An 18,855-nucleotide genomic window follows, 5' to 3' on the forward strand; every position below is an offset into this window, starting at 1 on the left:
TTATGTCTTTTCTGTTTTTCTTTTGTTTTCTTACTTTTTTTTTTTTTTTTTTTGAAGACAGGATTACTCTTGTTGCCCAGTCTGGAGTGCAGTGGCATAATCATAGCTCACTACAGCTTCCAGCTCCTGGCTCAAGACCTGAGCTCAAGAGATCCTACCACCTCAGCCTCCTAAGTATCTGGGACTACAGGTGCATGCCACCACACCTGGCTAGTTTTTAAATTTATTTTTAGAAACAGGGTCTTGCTGTATTTCCCAGGTTGGTCTTGAACTCTTGGCTTCAAGCAATCCTCCTGCCTCAGACTCTCAAAGTACTGGGATTTCAGGTGTGAACCGTGACACCCAGCCCCCTTCTTTTTCTTTGGCCAAATATTTCATATAACTTCTTAAAGTTATGTGGTGCTGAGACAAAGAAAATCTTGCTTTATGGTCTCAACTTTCTATTTTAGGGTTTATAGTTTGTTTGTTTTGACTCTACACTTAGAAAATAAACAAGAGGAGATACACAGGGTAAAATATAACAATAATTCTGCATATCATTATTTAAACAAGCAAATATTTTGATTTAACTTTCTAGATTTTTCTTAAATAGTTATACTTTTAATCACTGTGAACTCTGATTCTGCATATAAATTCTATCACAAAATGTGTAGTACCTAGAGTGTGTTTTCTAAGACTTAAGATTTGTCTAAGATTGAAGAACACATCAGTTCATAACTGCTTTAGAAATGAAATTTTTTAGATACTCTTCTTTAAAGGACTTTTATCTGTTAAAATAAGGGAGGAGGGGGATAAGTCATATTCAATCAAGATGTTTTTTAAAAGAAACTTTAATTGGTTCATCACAGTTGCAAACTTATTTTTCTTACATAGTGACCATTAGGAAAAATAAAGGCATTTTTCTCATAGAGTTAGATTAATTTTCAAATTTAGAGACTAGGTAGAATTTACTGTTTTCCTAATATTGCTGCCATGTGCATGAAGATGGTGTAGATGTTGAATTACATTTTACCTAAGAGGCAGCAAATGGAAACTAACAGACTCGGATAAAAACTTAACAGAAGCTCCGCAGTTTCACAGATGTCCATGTCTTCTCTCTCTTATTCCATTTATGGAACAGCAAATACCAAGTAAAACTGAGTCTTTGCCTGGGTGGTGGTGGTGACTCAGCCTTGCTTCCTCGATGTGAATTAGGCTTTCAGCTCAGAGACTTCATCACTTTGTGTGCTGTCCAGTGCTTTGACTCCCAGTTTCTTTTTGTAAGAGTGAAATAAAGGCTGTTGTACTCACAGTTCCCGTCATCTCTAATCCCAGCAGCCACCACAGTACCTGGTTGGCTCCTTATGATAATCCTGTGAAATCTCTGGCCTCCATACTGCTTACAACTAAAATAATAGAAATGTAAACAGGTGAATTCAGAGAGATGTTGATTTAGCAAAAAATATGCAATGGCAGATAATTTAACTAAAATAGAAAACATTTTTCTTATGTATGTTCACTTGGTGATTTGCAAACACCATGGTAGAGTGGAAAGGTCTGTTAACTATGTAAAAAACAACTTTTTATATGACTATTTTATCCCCTAGCTTACTCACTTCCTATTGTTTTCTTTAGCAGATGAAACACACAATATTTCCCTTAGAATGATATATTTATAGTTGTCTTCTTTTCACACCTGAAAGATATTAAAAAGAAAACCTGCAAACTATAATTTCTCATGCTTAAGATATATACAATTTAGTGGATAAGAATATATTCTATGATAAAACATTCTTAAAATTTTAACTTATTAAACTGATTGTACTTGTCAAAAGATTGTTTGCCCAAATTCCTAATAGATTATGATTTTAAGTCAATAATAATAATCTGAGTCACACGTTTTGTTTAGTACACTGGTTTTAAAGATAATGGAATTTTCCAAGGTAATAATCCAGTGTTTTTAATACCATAATATAATAAGGTCTGTTTAAACATCATACTATCCCCTAAACTAGTCTTCCTAAACCCCTTTATTTTATACAGTTCAGTAGTTATTAATATCTAACAATTGTATATGATATCATAGAATGCTATTTAAATGAGGCATGAATATATTTCTCAACAAGGCTTTATATTCAAATTAAGAGTAATCAAACCATAATGATTAGACAATTCATTATAAAAATATCTCCAAACACTAGGAAATGTTTAATTCTGTATTGTTTAACCTGTAGTGATTTCCCAAATTAAAACATTATTGCCAGAAATTATGTATATTTTGCAGGCCAGTGTCTATGCTATATAAATCATATATCTTCTGTAGCCTTGTCTTCTGACTTGTTTTAGGATAGATCATGCTTTTTTATAAACATGTTTCTAAAATATGTTAATTTCTTCTCAGACTGTGTAATTAGTTCCTTCCTAGTCAAAGGAGATTTCTCCCATGATCAAATTCAAACATTTTTCTATGTTTTAGAATTCTGCCTGAAATAGGCTTATTTTTATTTATGAAAAATGTGCCAGAAGATCTGCAAGTGCAATTTTGTAACACTTATATAAGCGTATTTTTCCAGTTTAAAATCGAGTTTACAGTTAGAAATAGCAGAACAAATGGAAGGAATATCATTACGAATTTGTAAATGCTGGGAATTCAATAGCATGGCTAAGAAAATGAATGACAATACTTTGGCAATATTTTTATTTTAAGATTGTAGTAGGAGTGGACAGAATGTGTTTATTAAATGAAACAATTATAAATGTGGAATATATCATTCTAATGGTTTTTCGTTTAGCACACAAGAATTTATATTGAAAAATATTGGAGACTGAGTTTGAATAAACTATGTATATTGAAATGATCCCATGGTTTTCCATTTTCAGTTTTTTATGATTGTGTGCCAGTTATTGATTTATTGTCTCTAAGCTATAAATTCATCCTTTTTACCTGCTCTGTGAAAATAAATTGACCCTTCTAAATACTTTCTAATTAACATCTGACACTGAAGGTTTGTCAATAAGTAAAGGTGGAGAGACATAAAAAGGTTTTTTTGTTGTTGTTGTTGTTTTGAGACAGCGTCTCACTCTTTTGCCCTGGCTAGAGTGCCGTGGCATCAGCCTAGCTCACAGCAACCTCAAACTCCTGGGCTCAAGCAATCCTTCTGCCTCAGCCTCCCGAGTAGCTGGGACTACAGACATGTGCCACCATGCCCAGCTAATTTTCTTCTATATATATATTTTTAGCTATCCAAATCATTTCTTTCTATTTTTAGTAGAGACGGGGGTCTCACTCTGGCTCAGACTGGTCTCGAACTCCTGAGCTCAAACGATCCACCCACCTCAGCCTCTCAGAGTCTAGGATTACAGGCGTGAGCCACCGCGCCCAGCCAAAAAGTTTTGTTTCCCGTCTGCTTGTGTTCATCTGGCATGCTCCGGCTCTCTACCTGGCTTCCCCTAACACCAGACTCCTGTAGCACCCACAGGTTCTCCCTTGCCTGCCTTCTGCTCTGCATGGAGGCCAGCAGCACCCAGCAACCAGCTGCTTTCCCCTGCTACCCCTTTTCGATAGTTTTGTAGCAAACTGCCTCTGGTGAGACACCTGCCCATGAAAAGCTAGAGAAATTTCTGGCAAGTTTGCCATAGCCATTTCTCTGCCATAAGTGTGAATTCTCTAAGGAGATCTTGTAAGCCCATGTGTATTTGGGGAGGGAGGTGCTATTTCTGAGGTGTTCTGTCTCAGCCACAGGGGTAACAACTCTTTTAAACTGTTTTTACTATAGTCACTGAACTTATTAGAGATTCTGGACAGAGTGTGTTAGCTTGTGCAGCTGGATGTGGCTGTATCAATGATTGGTTTGTTGACTGAACCTTGGACTCAGCAGTAGACTATAGTTAATGAGACTGAATTGCCAGATCAGCTGTGACATAATACAGAAAAGAAAATTGAAAAGCTTAGGAAGGTAGTACAATTTAACTGGATTTATCACCCAGTCTTCAATCGTGGATGGGATAGCTTTGCTGGAACAAATCAACACAACCCCTCTTTTAGTTTCTTATTTTTGCTTTAACAAATTTTCAAAAACTTAGTGACTAAAAACCACATACATGCATCATCTTTCAGTTCTGGTAATAAAAAGTCCAAAATCAGTCTTGCTTGGTAGGCTAAAATCAAGGTGTCTGAAGGGCCAAGATCTTTCTGGGTGTTCTAGGGAGAATCTGTTCCTTTTCTTTTCCAGCTTTTGATGGTCACCTATATTACTTTATTACTTGACTTGTGGTCTCTTTCTCCATCTTCAAAGCCAACAGCATTGTATCTTCTCTCCTAATTGAACTCTACATCTGTGATCATATCTTTTCTCTTTGATACTGACCCTTCTTTCTCGCTTGTATGAATACCCTTGTGTTTATATCGGGCCTAGCTGGAAAATCCAGGATAATCTTCCCATCTCAAGATCCTTAATTTAATCACATCTTCAATTTCTCTTTTGCTATGTGAGGTGTAAGAATCCTAAGTGCCCGGTTTAAGATATGTATGTATTTGGGAGCCCCATATTCAGCTTACCACAATCCCTGTCACTTGGTAAGCAGCTACTGACTTGACTAATCCATTTTTTCTTCATACCAATCTGCAAGGATAGGCACAAGAAGTTTGCTTTTACCTGGCAGGGCCAACAGTGCAGTTCTAGAATGTTGTTTCAGGGCTATGTCAATTTTTCTTTTCCCATCATAATGTAGTCAGTAGGGATCTTGATCATCTTGATGCTTTACAAAACATCTAAGTGGGCCACTATGCTAATGATGTTATACTGATTGAATATGATGAGCAGGAATTAGTAAGCACATTATGTGAAAGAAAGGGAAGAAGATATGTCCAACAAAATTTCATGAGCCTGCCTCCCCAGTGTAGTTTTTGTCATTTTAATACTCTGGAGCATATCAAGATACCCCTCTAAAGAGAAAGACAAGTTGCTATACCTCATATTATCTACTACAATAAAAGAGCATGATACTTGGGGGTCCAATATGGATTTTGAGGTATTATATGCTATATTTTAGTGAGCTACTTTGGCTTATCTGTAGGATTACCCACAAGGCAGCCAGTTATACGTGGGTACCAAAATAAGAGAAGAAGACTGCACAGAACATTCAGGGTGCAGTATAAGGCATTCTACCTTTTGGGCCTTACAATTCAACAAATCTAATAACACAGTGTACATGGGATATAGGAATGCTATATGAGCAAGCAGAAATAGAAAAATTGCAGAGAAAACCTCCGTGACTTTAAATAAAATGTATGTTATCTTTACCAGATACCTATTCTTCTTTTGAGAAGTAGATTCTGACTTGCTATTGGGTTTTGGCAGAGAATGAAACCCTAATCATGGAATCTCAGGTAACCAAGACATCTTAGCTGTATGACATTTTGCACAGAATTGGGTATGATCAGAAACTCATTTCAGAGCAAACGAAGTACATAAATGAGCTCATACTCATGTAATTAATTGGTTTTACCACACATTCCATCACTCGAAGCTGCTGGCCTAATCGAAAGGTACAATGGTATTATTGAAAACTCATTTTGCCACCAGCTGGGAGAGAGGACACTAAAAGGATGAAGTTTAGTTTACAGGATACAGTATATGTTTTTAATCAAAATTCTTTATATAGTACTGTATCCCCCACAGCCAGAATCCTTGTGTCTGAGGGAAAAATATGTGGAAATGAGAGTGGCTCATTTCATATTAAACCTAAAAACCTATTTACACAATATCTGTTCCCTACCTGGTAAGATTGAGCTGTTTCTTTGGAGATGTTAATTCTCAAGGTGGGATGATTCCAGTTCAAGGACATAATAGTGGTTGAACTAAATTTAAAAATAAGACTACCTCTGGACATTTGGGGCTACTTATGCCATTTAACTAACTGGAATAAAAGGGGGACTAGTCTAATGGATGAGGCGATTTAGCTAACTTCTGAGCAAAAATGTACTGCTTTTCTGTAAGAAAGTCAAGGTAGACGATCTGGATCCCGTGGATTCTCTGGGCCACTTCCTGGTACATTCATGCCAAGAGTAAATGTTGTTAGAAAATGGGGGCTTCCAGGGATGATGACGGACCAAAGACACCACCAGCCAGAGCATCTAAGAAGGAGAAGTTTTAGATGTAAGAGCGAAAATGAACAGACAGATAAACATAGATGGATCTGAAGAGGGTCTCAAGGAAGGGTGCCTGAACCTACAGGAGACTCCACAGGAAGAGGTTGCGGAGCGGAACTGGAAGGAGAAGGGCATCAGTGGGGATTAAGCCCCCAGAGGCTCGGAGACCAGCCAGAAGGGTAGGAGGATTGATTAGCACTCCCTTCCCTGACATCTGGGCCCGCTGGTGGGCTCCCGACCTGCTGGAGAGACCTTCTGCCAACGGGAACCCAGAGACTGTTGCCGCTTAAATTGGTCTGTTCATTTTCCCTCCTTTCACTTTCAACTCGTCTGTGCTTTTATAATAAAAGTGAATTTCTTATAGGTAGCATATAGTCCGATCCTATCTCTTTTTATATGCTGACAATCTCTGTCTTTCAATCAGTATGCCCATACCATTTAAATGCAATGTAGTTGTTAATACAGTTAAGGTTAGGTTTATTATCTTGCTTTTTGTTTTGTGTTCTTCCTATCAGTTCTTTCTTCCCTGCAATGTCATATTGACTGGGTTGTTATTATTTAGTTGTTTGGTCAAACACAGCACCAATTTAAATATTGCTGCAAAGGTATTTTTTAGATGTGATTAACATTTAAGTTAGTAGACTTTGAATAAAGCAGATTGCCATCCCTAGTGTGGGCAGGAATCATCCAGTCAGGTGAAGGCCTTAAGAGAAAAGACTGAGGTCCACAGAAGAATTCTGCCTTTGAAGTCGAGACTGAAACATTGATTCTTGCCAGAATTTCTAGCCTATCGGACTCTGCCATAAACTTCAGACTCACCAGACTCCACAGTCACTTGAGTCAATTCTTTAAAATAAAATCTTTCTCCTTTTCCCCCCTTTTTCTCTTTTTCTGTTTCTCTTATTAGCTTTTTTTAAATTGTAGTTTTGCTTTAGAATTTATGCTATACAACTGTAACTTACCATAGTCTATCTACAAATGATGATATATCAGTTCATGTTTAGTATAAGACCTTCGTAACAATACAATTCCAATGCTTCCTTATTGACATTTATGCTATTGTTCCCCTACATTTTACTTAAAAATATATTATAAACCCCAAACGATATCAGTACTATTAATATTTTTATGGAAATTTTCAATGATCTTTTAATTATATTTATATAATATAAAATATTTTACATATACAAACATAGTTACAATTTTGAGAGTTTTTCTTTCCTTTCCTTTATGTAGATTGATATTTCTATCTGATATTCTTTTCTCGCTGTGTGAAGGATTTTCTATAATGTTTATTGTACTACAGATCTCTTGGTGATAAAATATTTCAGGTTTTTATATTTGAAAAATATTTTATTTCATCTTAAGTTTTGAAAGATATTTTTGGGCCAACTATAATATGTATAGAAAAAATTACCCGGGCATGGTGGCACATGCCTGTAGTCCCAGCTACTCGGGAGGCTGAGGCAGTAGGATCGCTTAAGCCCAGGAATTTGAGGTTGCTGTGAGCTAGGCTGACGCCATGGCACTCACTCTAGCCAGGGCAACAAAGCGACACTCTGTCTCAAAAAAAAAATAATAAAATAAAAAAAATTAAAGAAAAAAAAAGAAAGATATTTTTGCTATGCATTAATATAAAATTCCAGGTGGATAGATCCTTTATTTTTCTTTTCAATACTTAAAATATGTAGCTCCACTCTCTTCTCACTAGAAAAACTAGTGGTTTTTCTAACAAGAGTAAGCTGTTAATCTTATTTTTGTTTCTCTGTATCTAATCCCTTTTCTCTGTGTCTGCTTTAAAGGTTTTATCATTATCATTGGTTCTGAATAATTTCATTTTGTATATCTTGTACAGTTTTGTTCAAATTTCTTGTGTTCAAAGTTCATTGAGCTTTGTGGATCTGTGGCTTTATAATTTTAATCACGTTTGAAAATTTTGGGCCTTGTATCTTCAAATAATTCGTGCCCATACCTCTCCTCTTTTGAGAACTCTAATGACATTCATATTAGTTATCTTGATGTTGTTCCCAAGTTCACTGATGCACTCTTAATTTTAAAATTTTTTTCTTTATATTTTTATTTTGGGCAATTTTTATTGCTATATTCTAAGTTCATAAATCATATTTTGCAATGAGAAATCTGTCATTAATCCCATGCAATGCATTTATCATCTCAGATACTATAGTTTTCATCTCTAAAAACTCACTTGGTCTATTATTTGTATCCTCCATGCCTCAACAAATTCAACTTTCCTCTAGGTTTTTGTACATAAAAAATAAATTTATAAAAACTGTTTCAATATCCTTTTATGATAATTATAACATCTCTGACAATTTTGGTTATATTTCATTGTTCCTCCTCTAATTATGGGTTGTATTATTATGGTTCTTTGCATGCCCTATAATATTCGATTGGTTGCCATACACTGTTCATTTTATCTTTTTGAGTGCTGGATATTTTGTTTATTCCTATAAAAAATATTCTTGAGCTTTGCTATTGGGCATAGTTAGGTTGCTTTGAAATAATTTGATCCTTTTAAGTCCTTCTTTTAATATTTGGCAGGTTAAGATCAGACCAGCATTTAGATTTGGGTAATTATTTTCCATTGTTGAGGCAAAATGTTTTAGAATATTCTATCCAGTACCCTGTTAATTATAAGACTTACAGTCTATTTAGTAGGAAAAGGCACTATTCTTGATCCTTTATCAGCAAAAGGCACTATTCCCATGGCTTAGGAATTTTCACAAAGTAGTAAGCTGGAACAGTCATATAATTCACCTTGTTTATTCCTATCTCTCAGGGATCATTACACTTTACTGCCTAGTGTACGGTCTCCTGAAAACCATTTTTTCCTACATGTTTTTTCTCTTAATTGTTTTAAGCAGAAGAGTAAATCTAGTCTCTGCTAGTCTATCTTGGTTGGAAAAAGAACAATTCATTTCCAGAATGAAATCTATTTCCTTGGGGAAAAAAACGCAAAAATTACTCCAATTCAAATGTGGAAGATATTTAGTAACATTATTAAGTATACTAGGATTGCTGATTAAACAAAACAACTGCAAACTGATGTGAGAAATATTTTCACATTTATAATTTTTGCCTCAGTTGCTTCTTTCATTTTTACCCCCTAGACTTTCTGCGGTTCTATAATAGAACTCAGTTCTCTAAAATTTATTTATTAACTACCCTAGACTGGGTTCGGTGATGTTAAAGATGATAAATTTCCTTTATCATCTTTAACATCATGTTTAGCCCATGGTAGATTTTCAACAAATACTTGTGAAATAAATTTTAAAAATGTTGTCAAAAATACCACTAAAATATATTATAAAAATAAATTACTGGGCAATATTTATTACATGAATCTAATATTTTGAAATCCTAGACTTAAGTCTTTTAGAGAATAAAACATATGATTTCAATTTTTCTCTAGTTTTTCAAAATATTATATAATTATTATTTGCCTCTCCAGATTCTTTGGGAAATTTTTGTTATATATGAATGCAGTCTTTAAGAAAAATAAGAAAAATGATGGGACATTTATCAAAGAAAGATAATAACAATTTAAAATTATTATATAGCAACCTATTTGAATGTAATGTCACTTAAGTATTTGAAGGAAAATTAGCCTGAAAGCTGAATATTGATTCCAGCTTACATGTATAATTTCTTACTATAATTATTATTTATTAATTTTATTGGCTTTTTACAATTGCCAATAAAATATCAAGAGACAAAACAAATGGGGGCCTAAGATACACATTTGTCATATATATGAAAATTGATTAGTTTGACCCTCAATTTAAATTAATTACATGTAATTTACAATAATATAGTACAGTATAAAATATATTACTGAAAAGATTAATTATTTAAATGAAATTGATGATTGTTTAACATTGCATATTTTATGTTTTTGTACCTTTTATTGTGATACAATTTTATTTATAATATCATTATTATAAGGAAGGTGTGACATTATATGTAATAATTACCATTACTGTTAGTGGCTAATAACTTATTCCATAATAAGAAATATTTTTAGGTATTATTCAGATTTCTATAAGTTCTACACATACTTATTATGTTAAAACAAAATCACCGTCACCTATGAATAGTTAATCCTTAGTAGTGATAGCTATTTTTAAGGTTTAGTTTAAGTTTTACTTTTCAATTCAAATTGCCTGTCAAAAAATTGCTAATTTAATTCTGAATAAATAAAATAATTATTATAATATTTTGTGAATAATCATAAAAATACATTTCTTAAACCAAATTAAACCTGATTCACAATATAAGATTTCTTTATATCAATAAATATATAAATATAAAAAATGGTATAAATAGGTTAGACTCTATCTCAAATAACAGAATGGCACTATTTAATTCAAGAAATACTATTTTCATAAATAAAATTTTATTGCAACGCAGCCTAATGCATTTGTTTATTACCGATTGTATGTCTACTGCTGATTTCATAGTATAACAGCAGATATATGACCTGAAAAACCTAAAATGTTTTCTCTCTGGCTCTTTATAGAGAAAGTTTGTTGCATCCTGATCTAGAGTAATCTGTGGCCAAATATTTACTTGGCATTTCCCAAGTTGCTTAATATTTATTTCATTTTATTTCATGTGCTCGATGGATTACCATTGTGCCTTTCCTGTCTGGGTTTAATAATTTGTGACTGGGTAGCCCAGTGTCTAGGGCTTTGTGATTACTTATATCTATGAAAATCAACAGGGTTTTGGATGTGACTAGATCTCATTAAAGCTGAGTAATGATAGGTCTACTAAGTAAGCAGACACAAATAAAATCATTGGTCTGGTAGGTAATTTTGGTGGATAATTTGGTGAGTAATTTTGTGTTTTTTCTGGGAATGCAGTTTATGAGAAGTGAAACAGTAACACACAGTAGTGGAATATTTCAATAGTAACAGAAATATATGTAAGAAAGAAAAAATTATTTTCTTTACCATAGCTACATTCTCTTGTCATTAGTTTTTCAGAGAATATAATGAATATTCTAAAATATGTTATTGTTAACTTTTATTTGGGCTTTTAAAAGAAGTCTGAGAAAATTATGTTTTTTAAACAAGTGCATTGATCAGGATGAGCTCAATTTTTTTGTGATAATGAACTGCTCCCAATATTTATCAGCTTATAAAATACTATTTGTCATTATGTTCATTGTGAATTGGCTTTTACTCTGCTCCACGTCGCCTTCATTCCATACCGTGATGGGCAGAAGAGCCCATATCTGGAATATTGTAGGTCTTAAGGAAAAAGAAATATGGCAAACCAATAACTGCTTCTTTAAAGTATCAGCTCTGAAGTGGCAAAAAAATCTTATCTGGCCACTCCTATGTTTAAGAGCATGAGGAAGTAAAATCCTCCTGCAGAAAGGGAGACTAATAAGGCCTTCATAATTCCTTCTTCAGAGACAGAAAGCAAATTTTTAAAATTCTGATCAATCATATTTGAAAACTGTATTTAGAATATGATTTTTGATTCTTGGTAGATATATGCATAGATATTATAACATTCTGTCAATATGTGATAATGAACATCTTAGTAGAGAACCAACTCTTTGGGGGTGTGAGAAGATTGCAGTAAAAATAAATAAGTCATCTTGGTCAGAATTTGGTTGCTTCTGATGAAAGATTTTTGAAAAAGGTACACAGACATATTTTCAAATATTATGATAAAGCAAAGAGAGAAATTTCTGAGCTCAGAAGTTAACATTTTAAGTGTACTTCCTAAATGGTGTATACTGTGCAGTGTAATATGCTATCATTGCCTTTCTACACTAGTGTCTCAAATTATTTGGACTTTTCATAACATTATATAAAATATTTAAAGTGGTCAAAGAGATTCTTTAAATTATATGGGTGGACAAGAAAAATCTGGCCTTAGTATATAATTGTAACTCTTTCTCTTTCCCAACTTCGTCCTTGGAGAAAATAAATTTTAACGTGTTGACGGAATCACAATTGCATTTCTGAAACAGCAATTTTTCTGAAACATTCTGTGAGAGAATGTGTGTCTTTGTACTCCTTGGCAGCAGGCTAAAATAAATGGCCACTCAAGGTAGATACATTACCTTTCTTTCCTTGAAACTGGGAGCACACATACCACTGGATCTCTTCAAAAGATGCTCAAAGAGAACATTTGTTGAATGTGGTCACTGGAGGAGGAGGTGAATTCCCTGGAGTTTGAAATATATATGAAAGAAGATTTCATGTGTTAAACTCTGATGAAGATGCTAAACTCCAGGGACAAGATTTACTAGAAGATACATTATAAGCTTCCAGAGGGGCAAAATAAGGATTTTAAAAATGAAAGAGAATCATACAAGCATTGAATCTATCAGTAATACTACAATATAGGAAATTGTGAAATACCATTTGCAAACTATTGAGGAAAAAAAACCTGGTGATGCTAGAGTCATGACTAGCGGGAACCCAGTGAGACCCTGGATCTCCAGATTTGGAAAGAAGTACATATGATGAGATTGTCAGCAATGTTTCTGACCTTGGGGCAAATGAATGGAAAAGACCACCAGATCCACGAGCCAGAACTTTTTATCCTGGTTGAAAAAGAATGGACCGGCAGATTAGCTAGAAATTTAAAAGGAAGATTAAGGAAATTAAATAGCTCCATGGGGCTATGATAAGCCCACCACACATCCCTGTGATTGACTAGTAAACTGTATTTGCAAGAGAAACTAGAAAGGGGACTGTCTACCCATACATTTCTGGCTAACTGTGACAGTGTGTGCGATCTCACAGAAAGTACAAAATTGCCAGCCAACAGCAACAGTGGGACACAATTGTAAAACACCTTGAATACATTCCCCCAACACATGCACACATAGCCACCAGTGGTAGCCTTTTAGATTGGAGGTATTTGAGCACAACTTTTGTCTAATACCTGAACTCTAAGCTATACAGACACAGGGAAGATCCCTAGTGTTCAAAAGTTAAACATAAATTTATCATGTAACGTTATCATTCCATTTTGGGGCAATCTATGTAAGAGAAACAAAAATATATGTCCATACAACATTCTTGTATGTTAATATTCATAACGACATTATTTGTTACAGCTCAAAACTGGAAGTTATCCAAATTTCCATCAACTGGTAAGTGGATAGACAAAATGTGGTATATGTAAATGATGGAATACTATTCAGCAATTTAAAAGGAATAAGTTATGCATATATCATACTATATGAATAAATCTCAGAAATGATATGCTAAATAAAAGCAGCAAGGTGCAAAAGACTATTATATGATTCAATTTATATTAATGTCCAGAAATATCCAGATCTATATAGACAAAAAGCAGATTAGTGGTTGACTCTGGTTAAGGATAGAACTAGGAGTTGAGTACAAAAGGGCAGGAGTGAACTTTTTGGTGTGATAGAAATCTTCTAACACTGTATTATTGAGATGGTTTTATAAGTCTATGAATTTACTAAAAATCATTGATTTTTCACTTATGAATGAATTTATGGTATGTGAATTATACCTCAATAAAGATACGTGAAAAATGAAAACATACAAACAAAAGGAAAGACAATTCAGGCATGCCAGGACTCAGAATATAGCCATTCATATACTCTCTCTAAGAAAAATTATCAAAGATGTACATTATGTGCAAATTCAGTCAGAAGACAGATTTCATGAGAAGTAAGGACAGATGATACAGGAAATTATATACAAAATATATCTGTTGTTCTCTTCTTTTTTTCTCCTTGTTTTTTATATTCATCCTTTTATCTGTTTCAATCCATCTTTCCATTCATCCATCCTTCTGTCCATTCATCCATCCACCTTTCCATCCATATCCATTTGTAAAACATAATAGAGTAGTCCAATAATGGTGGGTACCTTCAAAAATACTTTGTCAGATCTTTCCCCATTCTTTAGAGAAATCTTCAGGAGGTCCCATAGCTTTCGGATTACTTTCAACTATTAATACATGAATAATCTAATTGTCAGGTATTAAAAAGCACAGAAAAATCTTAGTAAAAACTTACATCTCAAATCTGTTTAAAACTTTTATCAACTTAAAGATTATTGTAAGAATAAGAAATGAGAGTACATAATTTAAAAAATATTCTACTTAACTGAAATTGCTGATACAACTTTTTGAAGCAAATTCTTTCCATCATAGTGAGCATATATATGCTGACATACAAATATGTATTTGTGAGTTTAATTGAGTTTAGTCCATTAACATTTCATGATAGAACTGAGATTTTCTGGAATGGAGAGACTAATTGTTCAACATGAGAAATTCAAATACATAATTCATTACACCAAATTATTATTATTTTTAAAACAGGAGAGTAACTAGAGTTGTCTGTGTTCCATAGATTGTATATATAGTAATTAATGAGTTATTCAGAAATAACTGCTTAACAGAGAGAAAATGGATTATCACGGTATGACAAAAGCTAATAACCTCTTTAGAATATAGCAAAAGCATGTAGAAAATGAGTCTCTTTACCAATTATTAGTTCTGTACCCAAGACCACTAGACACTGGTACTAACATATAACTTAATCTTGCTTCAATCTTCAGAGTGAGGAAAATGTATGCTGAATTGCAACAAAAGAGGAGGTGGAATTTACTGAAGTCCCTACCTATTTTAAACTCTTAGCTTCAGCTTCACGCCTAAACTTTGTTATACATTTTTACTGGCTTTAATGGAGAAAGCAAAGGTAAAAAGCATTGCATTTGTTATCTATTGGTGCATAACAAATTTACCCAAAACTCAGAGGTTTAAAAATGCATTTAGTATCTCCCAGTTTCTATGGGTCAGGAATTCAGACATGGCTTAGCCATGTACTCTGTTTTAGGATTTTTCACAAGCTTACTAGTAAGATGTAGGCTAGGCTATGATTTCACTGGAAGGCACAGTAAGCTCACTCATGGTTGCTGTTCCTCAATGGTGATTTTACTGAAGGACACCGCTCTTCACAGCTAGTGGACAGAGGCCTCCCTCAGTTCCTTGTGTTGTGGGTCTCTCCATAGGGCAGCCCACAACATGGAAATGTGCTTAATCAGAAAATGCATGGAAGAAGGGCCAAAGTGTGAGCAGGACAGAGATACAGTTATTTGCAGACATATCTAAGAAGTGACACACCTTTGACATATTTTACTTTTAAAAACAAGTCAGTAGGACTGGTTCATACATGAGTGAAGTGGATTGCATGAGGGCATCAATACCAAGAACCAAGCAAGAATCATTGGGGATCATTTTGAAGCTGACTATCACAAGCTTCTATGATAAATAAATTTAGTACCTATTTTTTAGGCATTCTTCGTATCTTGGATCCCCAGGGAGTGTCTAGTTCATGTGGTCTGCTATACCAAAAATACCATAGACTGGGGATCTTATAAACAGAAACTGGACGCCGGGGAGTAAAAGAACGAGATTTGAGAGGATTTGTTATTTGGCGAGGCCTGCTTCCTGGTTTATGAATAGCTGTCACTGTGTCCCCCAAAGTCTGATTTACTGTGTCCTCACATAGCAGAACAGGCGAGGCAGCTCTCTGGGATATCTTTTATAAGGTCACTAATTCCTTCATGAGAGCTCCACACTTATGACCTCATGTCCTCCCAAAGGCTACACCCCCAAACACTATCACAATGTCATTCAGACTTTAACTTATGAATTTTGAGGCAATACAAATATTTAGTCTGTAGCAGGAAGTAAGGAAAGAAGCCAGTTGTTAAATAGAAATCTATGGATTTGATAGAAGCCTACACATACATGAAGTGAACAATACTCTGGCATAACTTATAGAAGTTAACTTCCATATTGTTTAGAATACTTAGTTTCATTATATGTACATATAGATCCAGTTAATATTTTATAGTTTTTATTAAATAATTTTTGAAATTATTTCATTATATTTCCATCAGGGTCTTTCTCAATTTATTTTCTCCTATCTGATTTGATTTATCTAAAAGACTCATTGTTTCTTGGGATCTATAATTTTTAATCACCTATTAATACATTTTTATGTTATACCTCTTGTATTTATAAATGAGTGTGCTTGATCAGAAAAGTTATGGTATACCTTGTGCTGGTTGGTATTCAATACACTTTTTTTTCATTTAAAGTATTATGGGGGTACAAAAATTTTTGGTTACCTGGATTGCTTTTATAGTGCTTGAGTCATGGCTATAAGTGTGCCCATCACTCAGATAGTGTTCACTGTATTTGTTAGGTAGGTAGGTTTTCATCCATCCCCTTCTTATCCCTCCCCCATGCTTGATTTCCATTGAGTTTTATTTCCCTGTATGCACACTTGTGCTCATCTGGTAGTTCCAATTCAGTAGTGAGTAAATGTGGTGTTTGTTTTTCTATTCTTTAGATACTTTACTTCAGATAATGGTGTCACGTTCCATCCAAATTGTTGCAAAAGGCATTAAGTCACCCTTTGTCGTGGCTGAGTAGTATTCCATGGTATATATATGACATATTTTATAAATCCATTCATGAATTGATGGGCATTTGGGTTGATTCCACATCTTTGCAATTGTGAATTTTGCTGCAATAAATATTCAAGTGCAGGTGTCTTTCTGATAAAATGACTTCTTTTCCTTTGGGTAAATACCAAGTAGTGGGATTGCCGGATCAATTGATAGGTCGACTGTTAGTTCTTTGAAGAATCTCCATACTGTTTTCCATAAAGGTTGTACTAATTAGCAAACAATATACACTGGGGAAAAGAATCTTTATTGAATAAATGGTGCTGGAAAAATAGGATAGCCACATGCAGAAGAATAAAACAGGATCCACATCTCTCACTACTTACAAAAACTAATTCAAGCTGAATAAAGGACTTACATGTAAGGCATGAAACCATAAGAATTCTAGAATTAAATATTGGAAAACTCTTCTAGATAATCTGCCTAGGCAAAGAATTTATGACGAAGACCCCACAAGCAATCACAGCAGCAACGAAAATAAATAAATGGGACTTGACCAAATTGAAAAGCTTCTGCAAAGCCAAGGAAATAATTAACAAAGCAAACAGACAACCTATAGAATAGGAGAAAATATTCACAAGCGATAAATCTGATAAAGCACTAATAACGAGAATGTACAAAGAACTCAAGAAAATCAGCAAGAAAAAAAATCAAACAACCCCATTAAAAAGTGGGCAAAGATATGAACAGGAGGTTCTCAAAATAGACAAATGGCTAATAAACATATGAAAGAATGCTCAATGTCACTAAACATCAGGGAAATGCAAATCAAAACCACAACGTGTTATTACCTTATCCTCAGTCAGCATGGCCTTTATTAAAAAGTCTAAAAACAACAGATGCTGGTGTAGATGCAGAGAGAAAGGAACACTTACACACTGTTGGTGGGACTTCAATATAGTTTTAAAACATAATTTGATATCTGAACGTTCAAAATGGAAACAGAATGTTGAATGTGGGCCCAGATCCCCAAGTGTGGGCCCTTGACCAAATCCAAACTTCACAGAACAAATCCCTTTATTAACAGATTTGTTCTGTAAAATGTGGATTCAGTCAAAAGGCTGCACTCAAGGATCCAGAAGGCCACATGTGGCCCCGAGGCCACAGGTTCCCCACCCCTTTTACTTTCTTTAATATAGGCTTCCAGAAATTAGGCAGAAAATAATAGTTTAAAATAATAAAGACATTGAGTATATAAATTTAAACTTTATTTTTTAAACAATAATAAACCCAAACACACATTGAATACATTATCTCCTAAAAGCATAATGTCTGTGTTATTCCCACAACATCAATTCAATAAGAAATTCTCATTTTCCTGTCATATCCAAGGGATATTATAATTTTCATTTTTAACACTCTAGGAAAAACAACTTACTGTAAAATCCTATTAAGCATTTGTAGAATATATTATGCTCTCAGATGATTTTATCAAGTAATCTGGGAGACAAACTTCTTAAAAAGATTCTCAAAGGAAATATTCATGTTTTATTCTTCAGTGAGCAAAATAGGAAAAGAAACATTGTATCATAATATTAGTAAAGGCAGATTAGCAATCTTCATTTAACTCGTAACAACTCAGCGATCATATAAGATCCTATTAAATTTATTTGAGAAATGTTTACTGGCCTTCCGAGAAAAAAGCACAAATAGATATACAGTGGTATTAGAAATCTATAGACCTATGAATACAATAGATTAATATAAATTTTTAAAAGAATTTCTGAGTGTTTTTGCTTCCCTATATGGTTCTCTACATATGCAAAACATGGAAAGATTCAAATTACAAATTGGAAGAAAGGTTTCAAGATTTTTCTAGGAACTGTAGAGTGTATAATTATCAGTGTTGTCTTACATGTTTGTTAGAGATATTAAAAATAATATTGTGTTCATTTAAATGAATATTTTGAAATGATAAAAAATTCTGAATAGTAACACTTTAGGAAGGGAATAGGATTTTGAAATAGTTGTCTTAGTTACATTGAAATTTTAACAGTGTTTACATTTTAATTTAATAAAATCTATGCTCTCAGTAATTTTAAACGATTTTTCCTATATTTGTCAACAATCATTCAAAAAGAATTTTATGTTCCCATGTTTTAAACCTTTTGCTTCTTGAATGGATAGATACTTCTTATCTACAAATTTGCATGTATCATCAATATAACTGTGTAATTTTATTGAAGTTTAATTTTCTTGCTTCCTGATGGAAAC

This window comes from Eulemur rufifrons, chromosome 8 (assembly GCF_041146395.1).
Source record: "Eulemur rufifrons isolate Redbay chromosome 8, OSU_ERuf_1, whole genome shotgun sequence".
Lineage (NCBI taxonomy): Eukaryota > Metazoa > Chordata > Mammalia > Primates > Lemuridae > Eulemur > Eulemur rufifrons.